This window comes from Octopus sinensis, linkage group LG4, assembly GCF_006345805.1.
Source record: "Octopus sinensis linkage group LG4, ASM634580v1, whole genome shotgun sequence".
Classification (NCBI taxonomy): Eukaryota; Metazoa; Mollusca; class Cephalopoda; order Octopoda; family Octopodidae; genus Octopus; species Octopus sinensis.
In genome coordinates, this window is record NC_043000.1 from 69,231,653 (window position 1) to 69,253,908 (window position 22,256).

Sequence of the window (22,256 nt, forward strand, 5' to 3'; positions counted from 1 at the left end):
TGTTCAGATTCCGCCAGTATTTCGTCCTTCGCTATGTTCTGTGTTCAGATTCCGCCGAGGTCGACTTTGCCTTTCATCCTTTCGGTGTCGATAAATTAAGCATCACTCAGGCACTGGGGTCGATGAAGTTAACTATGCCCCTTCTCACAAATTTCAGGCCTCTTGCCTATGGTAGATAGGATTATTATTATTATTATTATTATTATTATTATTATTAATATTTATTATTATTATTATTATTATTATTATTATTATTATTATTATTATTATTATTATTATTATTATTATTACTTTTTTTTCTTCTTTCAAATTTGCTTCCATTTCTTGCCGAGTGTCTTCCCGACTCCTAGGGCAAAGAAACTCATAGTATACAATGGTAGGCCATTAAACCAAACTCAGTAGATCGTTCATTTTTTTTTTTTTTTTTTAAGTTAAATTAAAATACATGAGCAGCAGCAACAGTTCTCACATCGACAATGCTCTTCTCAATACGTGTGATGTACCAGTTAAGACAATCTTTTGCACTTCTTGCAGGGATGGTAAGCCAGGGATCATTCTCATATAATTTTCGGTTCCCTTCTTGATCATTCCTAGTGCTCCTACGATCACTGGTATTGTAACCGCCTTGAGATGCCACATTTTCTCAATTTCAATGAGTAGGTCTTTATATTTTCTGAGCTTGTCAAACTCTTTCGCTGAGATATTATGATCACAGGGGATGCTCATGTCGATCAATAAGCAAACTTTATTGTTTTGGTCTTTCACAACAATATCTGGTTTATTGGCCTTGATGGTTCGGTCTGTATGTACTGGAAAGTCCCACAGAATGGTTACATTTTCTCCTTCAGTTACAGCCTCAGGGTGGTGATTATACCACTTGTCGGCAGTTTTGATATTGTAATGCCGACTTATTAGCCAGTGTAGATATTGGCCAACTCTGTCATGTCTTAATTTATACTCCACTGGTGCTAAGACTTTACATCCAGAGATTAGGTGGTCCACTGTTTCAATCATGTCGTTGCAGAATCGGCATTTTGTGTCTGCTCCATTTTTCATCACATTGGCCTGGTAGTTCCGGGTTAATAGGCTTTGATCTTGAGCAGCCAGGATGAAACCTTCGCTCTCTGCTTTTAGCCCTGAGCTCCGTAGCCACTGATGGGTTTGCTTCTGGTCAACATCAGCTTGTTTGCTACGGGTCACATATTTGCCGTGCAGAGGTTTCTCCTCCCACCTATCAGCCAATTGCTCGTGCGCTTTTTTCATTGCCATCATTTTCACCTTCTTTGCAACAATAGTTGCCGTACTTCCCTCGGGTTGTTCAGTTTGGGTATCCTGCACGAGATCAATAGCAATTTTTTTGCTTTCCTTTATGATAGAATGAAGCTTCTTTCGTCTCTCGTGATTTCCCACGAGCTTTAGCATCCAGTCATTCGATATTTCGAGATATTTGGCCAGTCCAATTGTGGTTGTTTTGTAAGCTAGTTCAAATTGGATCAGGCCTCGACCTCCTTGGGCTCTGGGAAGGTAAAGGCGATCTACGTCTGCCTTTGGGTGGTGCATCCTATTACAACTCAGCAGCTTGCGTATTTTTCTATCTATATTCTTTACTTCACTCATATTCCAGTTCAACACATTGTAGCTATAAGTCACAACTGGAACTGCTAAGGAATTTATTGCTAACACATTGTTACGTGCATTTAGTTCAGATTTCAGGACTGCACGAACTCTCCTATAACATTCCTTCCTGATTTTCTCTTTCATGCTTGCATGCTGAATACCAGAGCCTTCATTTATCCCTAAATATTTGTATGTTTGTTCTTGCTCAAGCTCTCTTATGACTGTGTCAACATCTAACACGACTGAATTTGTGGTCTTCACTTCCCTTCTGGAAAGTGGCCTTGGCACACTTCTCAAGTCCAAACTCCATCCCGATGTCATCGCTGAATGCTTTCACGGTGCGCAATAGGCCTTCAAGTTCATTATTGTCTTTACCATAAAGTTTTAAGTCATCCATATAAAATAGGTGGCTTATTTTTTTATTGGCAATTTTATACCATACCCTGTTCTGTTTAATTCACTTGTAAGGGGTATTAGGGCTATGCAGAATATTAAAGGTGAAAGTGAGTCACCTTGAAAAATTCCACAGTTGATGTTTATATTTTCTGAGGCAAGTACTCCATTAGAGTGGTATAATTGGAGATTTGTATTCCACAACGACATATTGTGCTTCAGGAAGTTTGAAATCACAGGGGAAATTTTGAAGATGTCCAGCGATCTCAAGATCCATGGATGCGGTATACTGTCGAAGGCCTTTTTGTAGTCAATCCATGCGGTGCTGAGATTTCTGCGCTTGTTGTGACAGTTCTCAAGGATCATACGATTGATTAGCAGTTGATCTTTGCATCCGTAAGAGCCTCGGCGGCACCCTTTTTGTTCAAGGGGGAAAATATCGTTCTTCTCCATGAATGCATATGTTTTCTCCGCCAGGATAGATGTTAGGATTTTATACGTGGTGGATAGACAGGTTATAGGCCGATAGTTTTTTGGAAGGTTGGTTTCGTTATTCTTTGGGAGTAGGTAAGTAATGCCACTTGCTAACCATTCAGGTGTTTTCTTTGGGTCTCTCATAATTCCATTGAGCAGCTGAACTAGCTTACCGTGTGCGCATGGGAGCGATGCGAGCCAGAAATTCGGTACCCTATCTTTACCGGGGGATTTCCAATTATGGGCCTTCGTGAGTGCCTTTCTTAGGTCTGCTATTGTGATGTCTTCCCATGCTTGTTGTTATAAATTTTGGTAGGATCCTTCAGTTTGTATAATCCAGTCTGCATTTATGTTGTACGTCTTCTTGTCACTCCAAATCCTTTTCCAAAAGTTTTGAACTTCTTCCATGGGAGGGGGGTCTTTAACGGTTACTTTCTCCTTCCCTATTTCTCTGTAGATTTTTTTGGCATTGGATGTGAACAGCTTATTTTGCTTGTAAAACTTGTTTCTCTTCTCAAATCTTCGTATTCTTTGGGCTTTTGCTTGGACTTTTTGTTTCAGCGTTTCTTTTATGGATATCAGTTCTTCTCTTGGTGAGGATCCAAATTTTCTCTTCATCTTTCTTCCAGTTCTGGATCTTACATCATTTCCACATATTAGTTCATTTAATATTGATATTTCCCCTCTCATAAATTCAATCTCTTTTTCAATTTTACTTCTCCAGGTTTGATTTCTTCCCAGGTTTGGTTTTCTTTGTTTTTTCGGGGGCATACAGCTGGTTTCAATTGCCCTAGCAGAAGCGTAAATAATTTCATTTAACTCAGTAAAATCAGGTTTTAATTCTTGTATTATTTCATTTGTTATATAGTTGCCTATTTGGATTTGTTTTTTTTTATTTTGGTTTGTATTTGAGAGTTTATGAAGTGGTTCATACTTGTATGTCTTACAACTTCAAGCGTATTCAGGATTTTCTGCCTCATTTCTGCCATAGACTCTCTGTGTTCTTCAGCAAATGCGAGATCTTCAGTTATTGTTGCTTTATCATTTTCCTGGCTATCTTTAACAGGTTCAATAGAATTTCTTGTATCTTCAGGCCTTTGCGTACTTTGGTCAGATGGCAGTCTTTCAATTAAGCCTCGTGGCGGGCTATACTGTTCATCTGATTCTTCATTTCCTTTGTGTCTTATATTTATGTCATTTTCCGTTGCGTGCTTGATCGCGCTTATTTCACTGTCTGTGAGTCTGTTATTTCTAAGGATATCCCTCCTCACATTTGCCAATTTGTTCTCGTCCAAATAGGGCCTACTGTCTTGATTCCGTGTTCTCCATATACTGTAAGAGTTTACGGTGTGTCTCTCTTGAGATGGCCTACTTAATGCATAGTAATAAGCGTATATTACTTCTTTATACTCTTCTCGGGTCCGTTTGTTCCGCTTACATTTTTCTTTCTGTGGTGGTTGTGGTGGTGAACTTGGAGGGCTCGAGTTGGGGAATTTCCCGTTCAAGTGACCATCCATGTCCGTATTCGGAGAAGAGTTTGTGCCAGTTGATGACTTTTCGATCCCAGGCTGGCTCTTCCCTGGGGGACGCGCTTCCAGATTAACCATAGGACAAGCGATTTGGTATACTGATTTAGTTTTCCATTTAGTTTCCAAAAACATTTTGGTGCTACGATAATGTTATCATTTTTGAGCTTTGAGTGGCTCGTGGGGAGACGGCCATCATTGCCGTTACAATTATAATCGTACCACTATAGCAGCCGTAGTCGGCTTATTATTGTTATTATCATCACCATTATTATCACTATTATCATTATCACCACTATTACTATCATAATTTTCATCATCACCATCACCATCACCATCATCATCATCATCATCATCATCATCATCATCATCATCAATGATATTGTTTTATGTGTAGTCACAGCAGTATCTTATTGTTATTTTTGTTTTTATCATTATCAACATCACAGTAGTGTCTGATTGTCTCTCTCGTTGGCTGGCTGGTTGTCATCAACGCCAGAATTCTTGCCTGTCAAATAATACTTTCATATTTGGTTAACATCTAAAGAGCCGATGTGAGGTTTGTGTTGGCTGAACTCTGTGAGTGTGTGTGTGTGTGTACGCGTGTGTAGATAGATAGATAGATCATCAGCACTATTACTATCATTATTATCATCATCACCATCATCACCATCACCATCAGCACCATCATCATCTGTGATATATATATATATTTTATTAGGTGGGGTCCTATCGGTCAAAAAAAGTTCAAATGTCTACTCCTACTAGCCTTAAGAAAAATTAAGGAAGGGCTGTTCTGTATTGTTTGTGAATAAAGAAGTTGTGTTCGACCAGAGAGAATCTTAGCATCATTTTTTTCCCATGTGTGTTTGTGTTATTGCAATAAAAAGTGTTTGCATATTTCGTGTAAGGTAATATTGTGGAGGTTGAAGTTGACTTTTCTAGAGATGTTTGTATGTCCAGTTAGAACAGGTGTGTTTTTGCTTAAAAAGTATATGTTTACATTTATATTTGAATATTCAGGGAGGAAGCAAAGAAAAGTCAGATTTTCATAGAAAGTTTTAAGGTTTTGTAAGTCCACAAAAAGAAAAGCGTGATGTTTTTAGAGAGAAGAAAAAAAAGGATGTTTACAGAGGCAATTCTGGGTATTAAAGTTTTTAAAGCTGATCGAATGTATGTTTGAAAACTGTAGATATGTAAATTTGTAAATTTTTAAACTTATTTTGAAGGGCTGTTCTGTATTATTTGTGAATAGAGAAGTTGTGTTCTTATTATTATTATTATTATTATTATTATTATTATTATTATTATTATTATTAATAATAATAATAATAATAATAATAATAATAATAATAATAATTATCATTATTTAAGACGTCACATAGTATCCAACATCGTGATGTTGTTGATTGGTACTGTCTGTCAAGTCACAACAAGGTCATCAGACAGATAGTACTTTACGAATATGCGTGTAGTTCCAAGTAATGCCGACTTTTGCAATACACCTAGATTGTAGGGTATTTTTAAAGTTCCCAGATGTTTCTACAGGTTGGTTGGTATTGAACTCAATGCTCCAATGTCTTTGGACAGCTTCTGACGCTGGAGATATAGTATGTGTCAGCTGTTCACTACCAGTGAACTAATGTAACACCCCTTATTTATCGAGTACCATCTGGAGTATTCGAGTGATTCCAAGCAGTGCTGTTTTCTGTAAATGCTCCACTCTTATTGCAACACCCACTTGTTCCATGTACTTCTCAAGATTTTTACTCACTGTTCCCAGGGCTCCAACAAGTATTGGTACTACTATCACCTTTTTCAGCGACCCAACTGCTTAACCTCCCAAACTAACATGTTACGAGGGACGTTCAATAAGTAATGCCCCTGACCCACGTGCAGTTGTTTGATCTAGCTGAAATTTTGCATGTGCAATTATTCATATCTCTATAGATTAAGTGGGAAATTACAGCTCTGAACTAATTGTGGTTTCTGATTTACAGGTGTTTGAACTGAGTCAAGTGTGAAATGGAGCCTGTTGAGTGTCGAGCAGTGATCCGGTTTTTGTATTTGAAAGGGCGCACACCACGGGAGACTTTTGATGAAATGAAAGTAACTTATGGTGATGATGCCCCATCATATGACCTTGTAAAACGCTGGTATCGGGAATTCAAACATGGTCGGAACTCTGTCGAAACAGCTCCCAGATCTGGTCGCCCCGCTTCTGCCATTGATGAGGCATCTGTCCGTCAAGTTGAGGCTGCCATTTTGGAAGGTCAACGCATAACTATTCGCCAAATAGCCCATAAGGTCAAGATTAGTACCGGGTCTGTGGAAACTATCATTCATGACCATTTGCATATGCAAAATGTGTCTGCCAGATGGATTCCCAGGTTGCTCACACCTTTCCAGAAGCAAGAACGCGTCGAGTGCTCGAGGATGAATTTGGAGATGTGCCAAGAAGATGAGTCAAAATTTTTCAAAAGACTGATTACACAGGATGAAACCTGAGTCCATCACGATGATCCAGAGACCAAAGCCCAGTCAATGCAGTGGAAGCACCGTGACTCACCCCCTTCAAAGAAGGCAAGGGTGCAGCCCTCCGCTGGCAAGGTCATGCTTACAGTCTTCTGGGACCAGGACGGAGTAGTGATGACAGATTTCCTGGCAAAGGGTACCACAATTACAGGAGCCTATTATGCTTCACTTTTGAGGAAATTAAGAGAAGTTATCAAAATCAAGAGGCGGGGCAAGATCAGCAAAGGCATCCTCCTCCTGCAGGACAACGCTCCGGTCCACAACTCGCTTGTCGCCAGATCAGAAGCACAGGCGTGCGGTTATGAACTCCTCCCCATCCCCCTACTTTCCTGACCTTGCACCCTCTGATTTTCCCCTCTTCCCAGTCATGAAGTTGTTTTTGAAAGGAAAGCGTTTCCCAGATGATGCAGCCTTGATTTCTGAAGTCACGTTCAGGTTGGAGGACCAAGCTGGGGTCTTCTACAAAAACGGTCTCCAGAGCCGCATCAAACGATGGGAGAAATGCGTAACTCTGGGTGGTTCCTATGTAGAAAAAGACTAATAACTGTGCCAAGTGTCGTTGCTCTACTCTTATGGGAAGTGGGTCAGGGGCATTACTTATTGAACGCCCCTCGTATATCTATCGACTTGTCTTTCTTCCTTATCGCATATCTTATTGTCAGCTGGGCATGCAATATCTATGATCCAGCATCGTTTGTTTTCTTTCTCAATTAAGACTATGTCTGGTTTCCTATTCTCTATCTCATGGTCGCACTGAATCATAAAATCTCATAAGATCTTTGCATTATCATTTTTGATGATGCCTTCGGTTTATGTTCATACCACTTTTTTGCTCTGTCCTGTCCTTACTTGTTGCAAAATGTCCACTGGGAATCCTTGCTATATGGTTATGACGTCTCTTATATTCTTTGTGGGTTAGTGGCGTACATTGACTGGTAATATGCCATATGGTTTCACCATTTTGTCCACAAATTCTGCACTTACCACTTTCTGATGTGCTGTCTATTCTGTATTTGATGAAATTCGTTCTTAATGCTTGCTCTTGGGCAGCACAGATTAGAGCCTCCGTTTCTGGTTTTAAATTCCTTTTAGTCATATACAGTTATCTTTTTTCTCTGTCTTATCTTCAACATCCCTATGAAATTGACCATGCATTCTTTTCTTTATTTACCATTGACCATTGCAACAGCAGCAGCAACAGCAATAACAAATGTTTCAGAAATAATGGTAGCAGCAGCAACAATAACAACAACAATAACGACGACAACGACAACAACAGCAACAGTAATAACAATGTAAACGACGACAACAACAGCAATAATGGCATCTTCACTGCCACCACCATCATTACTATCACTACCGTCACAATCAGTAATGTCAAGACATTAATCTAGGCCAACGAAAGTATGGAAGCTGGAACGAACAGAATAAATATGATCGAATGCATCATTAGCATCATTAAAGATACCCCTACCACATCCCTTGGAGTCAACAGCCTCACAAGCTTCAGCGGCATCAGCAACTATGCCAGCAGCTATAGCAACAACAATACCAGCAGCATGAGGAATAACTAGAACAAGAGCAGCAAAAATATGAAGTCGATCTCACAAAAACAGAACCAATGAAATCTAAGAAATACAGAAAGACTCGATTGGAGAGAAAAACATTAACTGTACTCCGAAAGTTTCTGGAGAAAACGGTTTGGCGAAAAGTAGCGTGATAATACATGTTGGTCAAGTATTACTTTGTTCTCACCAGGCCATGTATAGCATTAAATGCAAGTTTTCTGTCAGAGGCCTACACATAAATAAGCAGAAATGAAGAATTTACATTCATTTACACATATATGGGTCGGCAAGAGGAGAAGTGAAGGTGTTAGATGTACGATCAAAATAGAACATTTCATGAGTAATGGTATGCGATGTTCTGAGGAGAGAGGTTACAATACTAGACATTGAAAGCATCGCTAGGTGTATTGATGATCCTGGTACAGTCTAAAAACCTAAGAAAGATTCCCGACCAAATAGACCACCCACCCAAAAGTCATCTAGCTGCATGAAACTGTGGAAGACAGAAGGCCCAGGTACCACCTCTTAAGCCTAATTGGAGTTGTCTGAATGTCTTTCCAGTACAGAAACAAAGACAGCAAGGATCTGCACTGTTTTAATTAACAGTAAACGGAGTTGTAATAGAAGTGGTTGCAGCAGTGATAAAAGCAACAGTGACAGCAACAATAACAACAGCAGTAACAAGAGCAACAAGTGCAACATTTATCAAAACCAGTATAAAGTCACGGCAGTAGAATGCCCTGGTTAGTTTTTCCCCATCATCTTCGAATTTCTTCTATTTTTCCAAACTGTCTTTAAATGATGAAGCAACAGAGGAGTAGACTAGGTTCCAGAAAACCGTAATTACCAGAAATAAGTAAAAAAATATCTCGTGAAGATTACACCAGATGTTAGCAAATACAAAATTTCCATATGACGTGGAAAATTTCAATGTGAAAATGGTCTGTGCAATACTACAAGGGACTTTTGGAGAACTCCGAAAACTGGCCCCTGTTGAGCCATTTTGTATGCAGGATGTCAATACAGAGAGTCTGTGGCATAAATGCGCATGACCTGAAATCGACTAGAATCGAATTGCTTACTTAATGATCTCAGGTCACTTGGCTTAGATGTAACCATATGCAAGACTAGTATTGTCAAGGAATTTACACACATGCTTCTCGATGGGTCAAGCGGAGTGGCAGTGCTGTTTGATAGAGGTGTGGATCTCGAGGAACGGATGATGTTCCTCGACTCGATGCAAATCGGTAACTGCGAATGTGAGTATACGCGTGGGTGTGCGCACCCGAGAAACCTACTCTGGGAATTCCAGCTGCCTTATTGTCTGATGACTATTTCTCGAATGTGTCAATGTGAACAAACAACATCAGTTCACTTAAATTGTATTTAAATAGAATACTTGTTAGGTGAGTGAATAAGTACAGCTTAATGTGTGTATGACTTTAACTAATCAGTTACACAAACCGCATGTTTGCAAGCTATACAGGCAATTGAGTAGGATGGCTATTGAGGAGCTCGAAGTTGAATAATACGATGTTCCAGGTTCAGAAAGCTTATATTGAAGGGATTAGAAGAGAAGTTAAACTATAATAGATGGACACTGGAGATCGTCAACAATCAGAAGTGAGTCTCCTTGAAGGAAGCCATAAGAGTAGAATCGCAAAGAAGTAGCGAAAGCATTTTGAGATATTTCTCTTCGTATTTTTAGACGCTAAGTTCAAAACCCGCCAAGACACTTGCTGCCTTTTCAAAGGCAATAAATTATCTATCACCCATCTACTAATTTCTGCTCAAGCATCTGTGGACCTCACATCGGAACTTCTGGCCTGGTGCTATTTTAACAAATCTTTATTATGACTTCATTAGGCTACCAGTATCTAATAACACGTGTCATTCTGTAACCACCCTAATAATGTATTCTTTTATATATCAAACAAGCAATTGAGTCACTCATTCAACTAAAAGTAACTATCACATCTCCATCAAAACCTTGCATATTGTTTTAAAAAAGAGGATTCATTGGATAATGAATCCTCTTGTATAAAAGGCAGTATTGATATAACTGAAATGTTTTTGATCACAGATCTTTTGTTGAGTGTTAAAAAAATAAAGAGCAACATGTCTAGTGAAGTTTACGCAGGCAATTTTTGCCAAGCAATCCATTACTGTATTTTGGTTCATTATTCTAACTTGCCTTTAGAGATTCTGAGAGCAAAACCTCCTTAGTCACATAAGTGTTTAGTTTGAATAGAAGACTGATATTCTGTCAACCTAAATTAGGGCCAAAACAAAAGAATCTCCTTTTTCAAACAGTTCCAAATAAATGTTATTGAATACTGATATTCCTGGATATAGTAACAACAAAATATACTGGCCAATTATCTGAATATTATTATGGTGTGCTTTCCTTTTCAAGATGCCATGATTCTGAAACGAAAACATAGCAAGTCTGTTTTTTACAGCTGTTTTTAATCTATTTCAAGTTTTGTTTATTATGTTTTAATAAAAAAAAAAAAAATGCAAACTGCTTAAGGACGTTGAACTGCGGCCACTATCTGGAGTATATCTGATTGATATTACGTATGATACTGCTGCGGCTGCGGCTGCTGCTGCTGAAACTACTACTGTTGTATTAGCAGTGGTTATTGTTGCTGTTGTTGCTACTGCTGCTGCTGCTGCTGCTGCTGCTGCTGCTGCTGCTGCTGCTACTACTACTACTACTACTACTACTACTACTACTACTACTACTACTACTACTACTAATCGTTTCTGATTTAGGCACAAGGCTAGTGATTTTGAGGCGATGAATTAGACGATGCCATCGACCCCAGTACTTGATTGGTACTTTATTTTATTGACCCTCAAAAGATGAAAAACAAAGTTGACCTAAGTGAGACTTGAACTCGGAAAGAAAAGGGCTGCAACTATGTCAGAGCATTTTCTCCCATACCCTAACGTTTCTGGTTCTCCCCTTCCAGATTTAACAACAACAAAATCAATAATCCTAGTTCAACTTTGCCATTCATTCATCCAGAATCAATAAAGTAACAGTCAATTACTGGGGTCAATGGTATCAACAAACTCTGTTCCCTCAAAACTGCTGGCTTTGTGCTTAACTTAGAAATCATTATTACTATTACCGGTTTTTAAAGAAAAATTTTAAAGGAAAATTTTAAAAAGAAAATGCTTTTCATTTACATTCAAGAAAAAAACACAAGAATGAAGAGAATAGATTAGTTATGATTTTTATTGTGCTTCTGAGAGCAAATTCCTAAAGTGGTTGAAGTATAACTCTTCAATTTACATGTCACCAATCTAGAAGTTTACATATAAACAAAAGTTGAAAAAAAAAATGAAAAGTGGGTAAATTTTCAGTGAAATTGTTAGAATCTGCTGTTTCTCCTTTCATACAGTTTTTTTTATTTAGTTGGTTAACTCTAAATACAACAACATTCAAAAGGCTATATACACATAAACTGAAATACTTTTACATTTATTCGATTTTCTTTCAGGATCAACAAAAGTAAACGGACTCATTTCAAAATCATTAATGATAAAATTTTCCACTTACATTTTCGTAAACAGTTAAAGGAAAATATGAAAATCCCTGACAAAAATGGATACATTCGTCTTCAGTAGCAGCCATTGTAGGTCATGAATCCATAGCTCAAGCTTATTAATATTTATTTAAAGATCGACTGCCGGTAGAAATAGTAGAGCGGTGGATTAAATTTACTATAAGTTATGAATGGAGGAGAAAATTACGCGTTCTGCATGAAAAAATAGTTAAGTGGTTGCTAACATAAAATATTTAATCTGATTAAATTCCCACTAATAGTGAGAAGGAAAATCCATTAACTCAGATTAATTCTGGTCCAGAAAGGTAGGGAAGACAATTCTGAGTGTGAATTAATTACTTATCATTGCGTGTCTTCATCGAGTTTTAATTTCTAAAATTTTTGAGTTGTTTCCCATGTTTTCTTGACCAGAATTAATCATAAATGCAAATTGTTATTTTTTCTTTCACTAATTAAATTTTTGGAGTCACTTGATTAAGTTTGCTAGCATCTACCATTGGAAGCAGCAGCAACGACAGTAACAACAAATTGGAATGTAAATGAATATTTGATATGCCTAGGGATATTTCTGCCGAAAGCGTGGTAAGTGCAAAATATATTCGGAAAGTATTTGTAATGTAACAGTAATTATTTCTAACGCAAGCAGATGGTCTATAATATGGGGAAAGGCAAAATCGATTATGTAGGCGTCAGTACTTGTCTGGCATTTTATTTCATCGACACAGGAGGGATGGAAGGCAAAGGAGATCTCGACAGGAGTTCAACTTAGAATTTAAAGAGCCGCTGGGTATTCTTTCCATCGTTCTAACGATTCTACAAACCCACCAGCCTTGAAAGATTTAGAAATAAGCAGTGTTAATTAACATCATTCTTCAACTCCACAAACTCTGTCGTATGATGACTAATGAATGAGATGGAAAGTAATGTGAAAGACTCATCGTCATTAGGGGTACATTTAACAGCAACTCACACTATGTCATGCTCCCTAAAATTATCTACTAAGGAGTATATTGCCTTACATTAACGAATATGATGAACTGCGCAAATGGAGTCCCATAAACACAGAAATAAGTTATGCATGAGCTCTGTAATTTGGTGCATTTAAGTTTATTTATAAATTATGTTTATAAACATATCTAATATTATTAAGTTCTTGAATATTGTGTTCATAAATAGTACAGAAAATGTGAAATACATTAAGAACAGACTATTAATAGGTTCGAAAACGAAACAGTAATACTAAGATAACAACCAAGCCCGATGGCCCCTACAGATTCTTTAACGCTGTCACAACTGGATGTGTTTTGTTGCCGTTCCCAAACTAAGTTGGCTGGCGACAGAGATAAGTAGGAAGTTGGGACACAAACAAAAACTGAATCTTAAAGGCTTATATTTGCTGCTTAAGACCTATATTTTCATACCCAGCACTGATGACGATAATAATAATGAAGAGGAGGAGGAGGAGGAGACGGAGGTCTAGGAGAGGGAGAGAGGAAAGAGCTTGGGATGGTGATATAATTGGTGATAATTCTATTTGAAAGTAGGAAATTAATAAATAGTAGGCGTTAGCAGAATTTTGACATTAGAAATTGTTGAGAATTAAACCGAACTAAACAACTGGGTGTATAAATTAGAATTTTATGGACTAACACTTGACATCTCGTGGTTGAAAAAAGAATATTACAAATGAAAAGGAACATTTATACTTATCTTGATGGGAAACTTTCAAAAGGCGTTTCTCAGTTTCTGCGATAAAATTGGTATGTGATTTAGAAATCTTTTTGTTTTCATCCATCAAATAACTTAACAATTTTGACCCTGAAAGTAGATATTGTTTGGCAAAAAATAAAACAAAAACAAGACAAAACAAAAACAAACTAGAAATATGTTTTTATCCAGGTATTTAATTTTTTTCTGTAAGAATAATTATGGAATCTTTTATGCTTACGATGAAATATTTTAAAGCATAATGAGTAGTTTGGGAACACTCTACAAACTGTTGCAATCATACTGCTGGTATTGGTATTTGTAAGAGATTTGACTGTTATTTCTATTATGTTGAGTGGACATGTGCAGGCTCCTTTTATACGAGAATTAAGAAATTCTTTGAGCGGGAATCCATGACATTATTAAGTAAAGATGTAATGATTATACGTGGACTGAGCTCGCCTTGCGTTATCGTTTGAAAGTTTCCCATCAATTAAGAAAACTGAATTTAGCAAAGGAAGTCGATTGTGCCATCATATATAACGAATATAATATCGTAAATCAAAACTATATGACAAGTTTCAAATCAATATTTTTTATTATTTCTGGTGTAGTTAGAGGAAAATTAGTATCGAGCACTGGCGGTAGATGCTAATTCGAAACTTTCATTCTGATCTGAAACCTCAACAGCTTTCTGGGAAGAGAGCTCTTGAAACAACTACAGACTAAACATTTTCCATTTACTTGACTGCCCGATGAAGGTGCTACTGTTGTTTTACCTCAGACTTAAGATGAAAAGATGAAAGGCGTTTTACCCATGGTCATCTCATTCCCTTGTCACTCAAGGATTTCACAGTCCAATCTGCATTTTCTTTCTTTTTTAAAAGGTGTTAGCATGAGGTTTGAAGGGAATTTTGGTTTTGATACAATTGATGCTAGTTCTTTAGTTGAAAATAATCACTTTTTGACTATCAAACGATAACGCAAGGCGAGCTCAGTCCACGTATAATCATTACATCTTTACTTAATAATGTCATGGATTCCCGCTCAAAGAATTTCTTAATTCTCGTATAAATTGTCTGTTAACTTGTTTTTGTAATAAAACCTAATAAATAGTAGATAATGGAGTACTTGATTGCCCAGACGTACAGACCTATATTTCTCTGCGCTATAGCATACGTAGTATGTTTTCGACGAGCCAAGTCTGAAACCCAGATTTGTTGTCCTATCTTAGCAATTACAATTTCTCCCAGTAAGGTATTGAGTGTAGGACGATTATGCCTTGGGAAAGCCATGATATGGACGCTTTTTGTTGATGTTTAGCCCCCAGGGCTGCCCTGACCGAGTAGACATGTTGTCAAAGGTATTTACAGCCTCACGTCTTGTATATATAGAAAGATTTGTAAGAGATTTGACTGTTATTTCTATTATGTTGAGTGGACATGTGCAGGCTCCTTTTGTGTGGAGTTTGTTGGATGTAAAATTATTGCCCGGCATCAACGAACAGTATCTTAACAGCAGAAATATGTCTGTGGTGGGGTGGATATTTTTCTCTCCTACCATATTTCTGCTTTGTGTGTGTGGTTGGGTGTGTGTGTGTTTAAGTGCAGAGAGAGAGAGAGAGAGAGAGAGAGAGGGAGAGAGAGAGAGGCAGAAAGAGAGAGTGAGGGAGAGAGAGAAAGAGGAGTGTTTGTGCTTAAGGGTTGCCGAGGAGTGACGTTATCCAATAACTCCGATACAATTATTCTGTCACCAAATAAAGACATATTGGATAAAGTAGTTCGTTTTAAAATAAAGCCTTAGAAATTAGAGTGTCCAAAGATAAGATTGCTTATAACCCTAAAATCCGTCATCCAATACTAAGTAGAAACGTCACATCACTATCTAGTTCTCACATTTCCTGAAACTTTTAGTATAAAATTGTAAAAACTTTACTTGCTTCGATAGATAATCATTTCATAAGGAACTACTGTTATAGAAAATTATCAGAAGCAGTCTCCAATAAATCTACAGAAGTATCACCTCAAGAGAACCCTGATAATGTGTAAATTACCTGAATTAATTGAAGTTAAAACTGCACAACCAGAAACACGAATGCATGTTCCTGTAATAAACGCAACGTTGAAACAAGTCGCAGACGCTACTTGCACCAATCCATAGTTAAACATCGTGAGTTAACACCCCTTGGTTATGGGAAATTGCAAATGAACACCACAATATATAAATTAGACTTCTATCCGAATTATAGAAACAAAAATATAAGAAAGCTATCCAGTTTCAAAGAATTTGCTACAGTTTTTTCTTTTATCTTTTATCTTTTATCTTTTACTTGTTTCAGTCATGCTGGGGCACTACCTTGAAACTTTCTAGTCGAATGAATCGACATCAGCACTTCTTTGTTTCTTAAGCCTGATACTCTTTTGCCGAAACGTTAAGTTTTGGGGGCAGAAGCACACCAACACCAGTTGTCAAGCGGTGAAGGAGCCAAACACAGACACAAAGACGCACACACATAGCTACATATGCATACATACATACATACATACATACATACATACATACACACACATACACACACACGACAGGCTTCTTTCACTTTCCGACTACCAAAACCACTCACAAGACTTTGGTCGGCCCAAGACTATAGCAGAAGACACTTGTCCATGATGTCACGCAGTGGGAGTGAACTTGGAACCATGTGGCTGGGAAGCAAGCATCTTACCGAATACCTCTGATAATTGAACCCTATACGAAAAGGAGAGTGAAAGGATAAACAGCTGAAAATGTTGAAAAATATAGAGTAAGATCAGGAATTCCTACTAATAACAGTGTATGATTATTTCTAGTAAAATGTTAAGAAATGTCCAATAAGTATAATCGTCCATTGTTTCGAAGGTACCTCTTGAAGTAGCGGAATGATAGAACTTGACGTATCATTCAGATAATTTGCTGAATTATTAATTTTTGAGAATAACGAAATACAACACCTGCAATAATTTGCCTCATTTTGTATGGTTTTCTATCACATACTATCGGTATCAGTTGAAATCGTTTAGTGTAGTGTTTCTCAAAGAAAGAAAGACTGAAAGTTGGTGGGCAAATTATCAAAACAAAAAATTTGCTTCTAAAGATTTTATCTTGTCCAACACGATAGCAAAGTTAAAATAATTATAGGGATGCAAAATCTATTTTGTTTTATCATTGATAAAGAGGCAAGGAATACTATTTTCAATGGGCTTGGCTTTTGTTAGTTTAAGAATCACTGGTTTAGTGTAATTGTCTATCATAAGCCTGTATGTAACTACCAAGTCAAAACCTTGTGGAGCATACCTTGTGGAGATTCATGGGAAATACGCTGAAGTCATAACATGTGTGGATGAAAAGGCCAGCCTGTAGTATCTAGTTTTTCTCAGAAGAATATGGAGTTTTCTTCATAATACCAATTATGTTTATACGTAACACTGGACTCTTGTTCCCTTTCAGTTGTGGAAAGTTCTTCAAACTATCTTGATATTGTCTTTATATTTCACTTTCCGTCGGTCAAATCGTCCTTGGCTTTTGGAAAGTGCTCCATAGAATATCTAATTGATCAGTCAGAGTATATCTATGTAGATGATGTATCCCGTGTAGCGCAGCTAGGAATTCAAAAGCATAGTTTCAGAGATTTCACGCGGATATATTGAAGCTCTAGATGTTTTAGGTTGAGCGTCCATCACAAGTTTGAAATTTTAGTGGTGCGGTGCGGAACACAAGATCAGAGATAACACAAGCAATGACCTTGCTGATGTGCGCAGAAAGAGCCATAAGGACAAATAACGAAAGAGCCTCAAGGAGAAATGAATTTTCCAAGGTATCCAATATAGTCGATGATCTTCAGTTGGGGAATCCTCCTTCCAAATATTGGGAGGCTATATCATTGCTACTCCTGGAGCATGTTGGTAGAGGGCATATGGTATGCTGAAACTAATTGAGTTCCAAAGTTCAAAGGACTCTACAAGTCTCTTGGCGATTATTTAGAGATCAGTCCTGGAATGTGCTATGAAATTACATTTGACTACAACATTGAGCAAGAGTCTCTTATTCGTCTTGCAGGCCCAAAATAAGCCATATATTTCGTATCTCAGATACACCTTCTATCAATAATATATACATCATGATTACATAAAGAATAGGATGAAACGATCAAGGGTGAATATATAGCTCTGTTTCATCTTGTAAGGCATGAATAGTTTTGAAATATAGCCTTTTGATAGAATAAAACCTTCTATGTCATCAGAAAACTGAGAGACGGGTTGCATAATTTTTTGAGACGGCAGAGTTTTTCAAATTTAAGTACGGCTTGCACGCACACACGCACACACACGCTCATACACACACATACATAGATACATATATATGTGTGTGTGTGTGTGTGTGTGGTTACATTGGTTTGAGTTATTACATTACGCACTTTACAATGTTTTTGCTCATTGACGTTGCTCCTATTTACTTTGTAATGTTTGTAGAGAGATTTCAGGGTTTTAATATTTCGTATTTCTTGCTTTCTTTACAAAGTGATTTCACAGAACAAACAAAAAATATTTGGTAATGAAATGGTATTAGTAATTGGTAATAAAAACAATGCTTATAGAAGTGCAAATATTTTTATACGTTATATTGAACAAATAGCAAACAGCTATTATTTATATTTAAACATCTGTTAAAATGTATCAAAATACAAATGAAAGCGGATAGTCAGGTGGCTAAGTAGTTCGTTTAGTAATCACTTACTTCCAGGTTCAATCCTGCTTTAATTACATGTATTCTAACATAAGTCAGTCACGTTGTTTAAAGCCCTCGTAAACCACATTTTATAGATGGAAATTATAAAGAAAAGTGAACATGCATATATATATATATATATATATATATATATTATATATATATATACATATATATACATATATATATATATATATATATATATACATATATATACATGCATGCATGCATGCATGCATGCATACATACATGCATGCATGCATGTATGTATGTATGTATGTATGTATGTCGCACCCTATATATATAGGGTGCGACGGGTAAATTGTTGCCATTTTATATTTTTAATTTCGCACATGTGCAGTTTGTTTTTGATTTTGTCGATTACAGATTATGTTAAAGTTAGTTGGGCATCGTCTTTGACAAAAACAGCATCATGACGCAATTCATTCTGACAGAAATTTGGAAACGACATGTTGTACGGCTTAGCATTCGTGCCGGAAGCTCCAATACGAACATTTCAGAGTGTTTGGGTGCCAATCTGAGGACATGTACCGAGAATGATAAAAATCAAACATCCAGTCATCATCATGGTGTTTGGAGTGATCACAAGTGATGGTGACGTTACACTTCCATTCATCTTCCCACGCGACCTCACATTCAACACAATGGCTTACATTAAGTGCCTGGAGGAGGTAGTGCTGCCCTGGGTCAAGAGTAGCTACTGAAGACCCTATGTCTGGCAACAGCATTCTGCACCATGTCACAGAAGCAGGGGAACCTAACATCTGGCCACCTAACTCCCCAAACTACAACCCTCTTGATTATTATGTGTGGGGCGCAGTTGAGTAAGATACCAACAAATCTCCTTGCAGCACCAAAGATGAACTGAAGGCAAGGATTATGATAGCATTCACCAACTCAAACAAGGAGACCATCCAAAAGAGTTGCAGGAAATCCCGAAGTCGTCTGGAGGCCATGGTTGAAGCCAATGTCGATTATATTGAATAAATCTACTCTTTAGTATTTCAAAATATTTTAATGTAATTTTGGTAAATATATCTGTTCAAACGAGTGTTATTTTAATTTTTGCGTAATTTACACGGCAGTTTATTCCCCGCACCCTGAATATATATATATATAAATACACATATATAACAGAGTTATTAGTGAGGGGTTATCAATCCAGACAAAGTACTTTATAAGCTCTCTGTTAATATATCACGCTAACAATATTATTTTGATTTGTAAAGAACTCCGCGTATTCTTGTGGCAGGATCCGAGGTTATAGTTCATCACCACTGCATCTTGTAAGTCCATGGTTATGTTCCAGTTATTCTGGCTTTTACTTAGAGTGATCTACATGGCAAGGTATAAATGATGGTCGTTATTTATTTTTCCTTATTGTAATAAATTTGACTTACACCCGTTTCCAGTTTATATGTCTACATATCGTCAATGTATCATATATCACAGAAAGGACGCTCTAAAGCATAGAACAGTAATGTATAAACTTTAACTACACACACACACACACACACACACACACACACACATGCACACACACATATGTGTGTGTGTAACAAAAGAAAAGGGTACTCAACGCGTTTAGTAGGAGCTACATGTATTATTTAAGACAGTTTGAAGTAGCGTCTGTTAGAGGCTCGCGAAACTTTAAGTTCCATAGAGCCGAGTCAGTCTGCTTTAAATATTATATATATATATATATAATATATATATATATATATATATATATATATATATATATATGTGTGTGTGTGTGTGTGTGTGTGTGTATGTGTGTGTGTGTGTGTCTGTGAGTGTGAGTGTGTATACTGACCAAGTCTATTTTATCATAACGAATAATGTATTCATTTGAAACTAGCAAAGAGCAAACAGAAACGAGGTGGTCAAGTGTTTCTCTGGTTGCATCACAGAATCGGCAGACAAGGTCTGCACCATTTTTAAGAATGCTTACTTGGTTGTTTGTGGTGGGAAGACATTGATTCTGAACTGTTATAATGAATTCCCCTGTTTCTGATTTAAGTCCAGATGCAGCCAACCGTTGAACGGTCATGTATATACATCCGAATCGCTAACCTACGTAGGGTATTTGCCCTGCATTACCTTACTTTTCCATGTACTTCGCAGCACTGAAATTCCATTTGATTTGGCTTGTGCTTTTATCTGGTTTGATAGTGGGCCCATCTGTTTAATCTAGTTGTGCTTCAGTATCGTTGATCCCCAATTCGTGCACATACTTCTTTGCTTCTTCTGATATTGCATACATTTGTTTGTAATGTTCATACTTACCGACAAGTTTAAGCATCCAGTTGTTGATGTACTTTAGATAGGCGTCAACACCTATGGTTGCTGTTCTTATTACTCTGGCTCTGTTGAATATCCTCTTGTTTTGTCTTCGATTCTTTCTGATCGTCGCATTTCATTCTATCCGAACCTTTATATATTTTCAATAACATTTTTTCAACGTTTTTTCTTTCCTTAGCTTTTCATTAATCACTTTCTAGGCTACACATACTGTTTTTGATTTTAGATTTTACATTATTGTTCCCAGTTTGAAATCATTGATTTCTACTTTTATCTTTTATTTTTTGTTTCTTTTCAAGCCCTCCAGTACTATTGAAATCGTAGTTCGTCTGTTTATTTTGATCAATTTTCTGCTTCTGTTTGTCCGTTTCTTTTCATTGCACACTATATGTAAAAAAAAACTAAATACATTTTTATGTCCCACGCATGCTTCCTAATTGCCCCTACTTTCCTATTCCTGCTCCAACCCATATGTATGTATATATATATATCTGTATATATGTATATATATATATATGTGTGTGTGTGTAACTCACCTCCCTCTGATATTCAATGTGTTTTTGACACAGCAAGTCCATAAGAGATATTATCTCAGGATAAATACTGCAGTAACCGGCCAATCAACAGTGTATACGCATAAATTAGATACATAGATGACCATCCATCCATCCATCCATCCATCCGTCCGTCCGTCCGTCCTTCCGTCCATCCATCCGTATACGGAGGAATAGGTAAATTTGGCATGTTTGTATGTCTTACTATGTAGGCTTACATATATTCTTTTCTACTTTAGGCACAAGGCCCAAAACATTTGGGGAGGGCGCCAGTCGATTAGATCGACCCTGGTACTTAATTTATTGACCCCGAATGGATGAAAGGCAAAGTCGACTTCGGCGGAATTTGAACTCAGAACGTAAAGACAGACGAAATACCGCTATGTATTTCGCCCGGCGTGCTAACGTTTCTGCCAGCTCGCCGACTTAGATCCTACATATATTATATCAAATCTTGATACTCTTCCCCGTTGACAGACCTCTGATATTATCTATAGTGTTAAACATTGATAGTATGCTTATTAGTAGACCCAGTTCTCTAGAGCTACTAAAATCGATGTGTATATAGACAGATTGGGTTTTTGCTCTTCTGCGATTAGTCAAATGATGTAGACACCCTTGATAATTTCCCAACAATGGTCTGAAATCGATTGAGGCTATTTGCTATTTCTGCAGTCTACCGAGAAATAGGTAAATTCAGCGTGCTTGTATATCCACACACACACACACAAGCATTTCAAATTTTGGCACAAGGACAGCAATTTAGAGGGAAGGAGGGAAGTCGATTGCATCGATCCCAGTGTACGACTGCTACTTCAATTATCGACAACGAAAGGATGAAAGGTACAGTCGACATCGGTACAATGTGAATTCAGAACGTAAAGATGGGCGAAATGCTGCTAAGCATTTTATCCCGCGTGCTTACGGTGCCAGCTTGAAGCCTTACATAATACACACACACACACACACACACACACATACACACATACACACACACATACGTGCATACACACATACAAACATATACAATATATATATATGTGTGTGTGTGTGTGCGTGTATCTGTGTGTGTGTGTGCGTGTATGCGCGCGAGTGTGTGCTTGAGTATCCTGGGTAAAACTTCAAACTGTATCCGGTAGTGGTACACTGGTACAGGAGTTCCAAGGTTTTGGGAAGTGTGGATCCATCTCTTAGTCACTACTGTTCTCAGGTTTACAC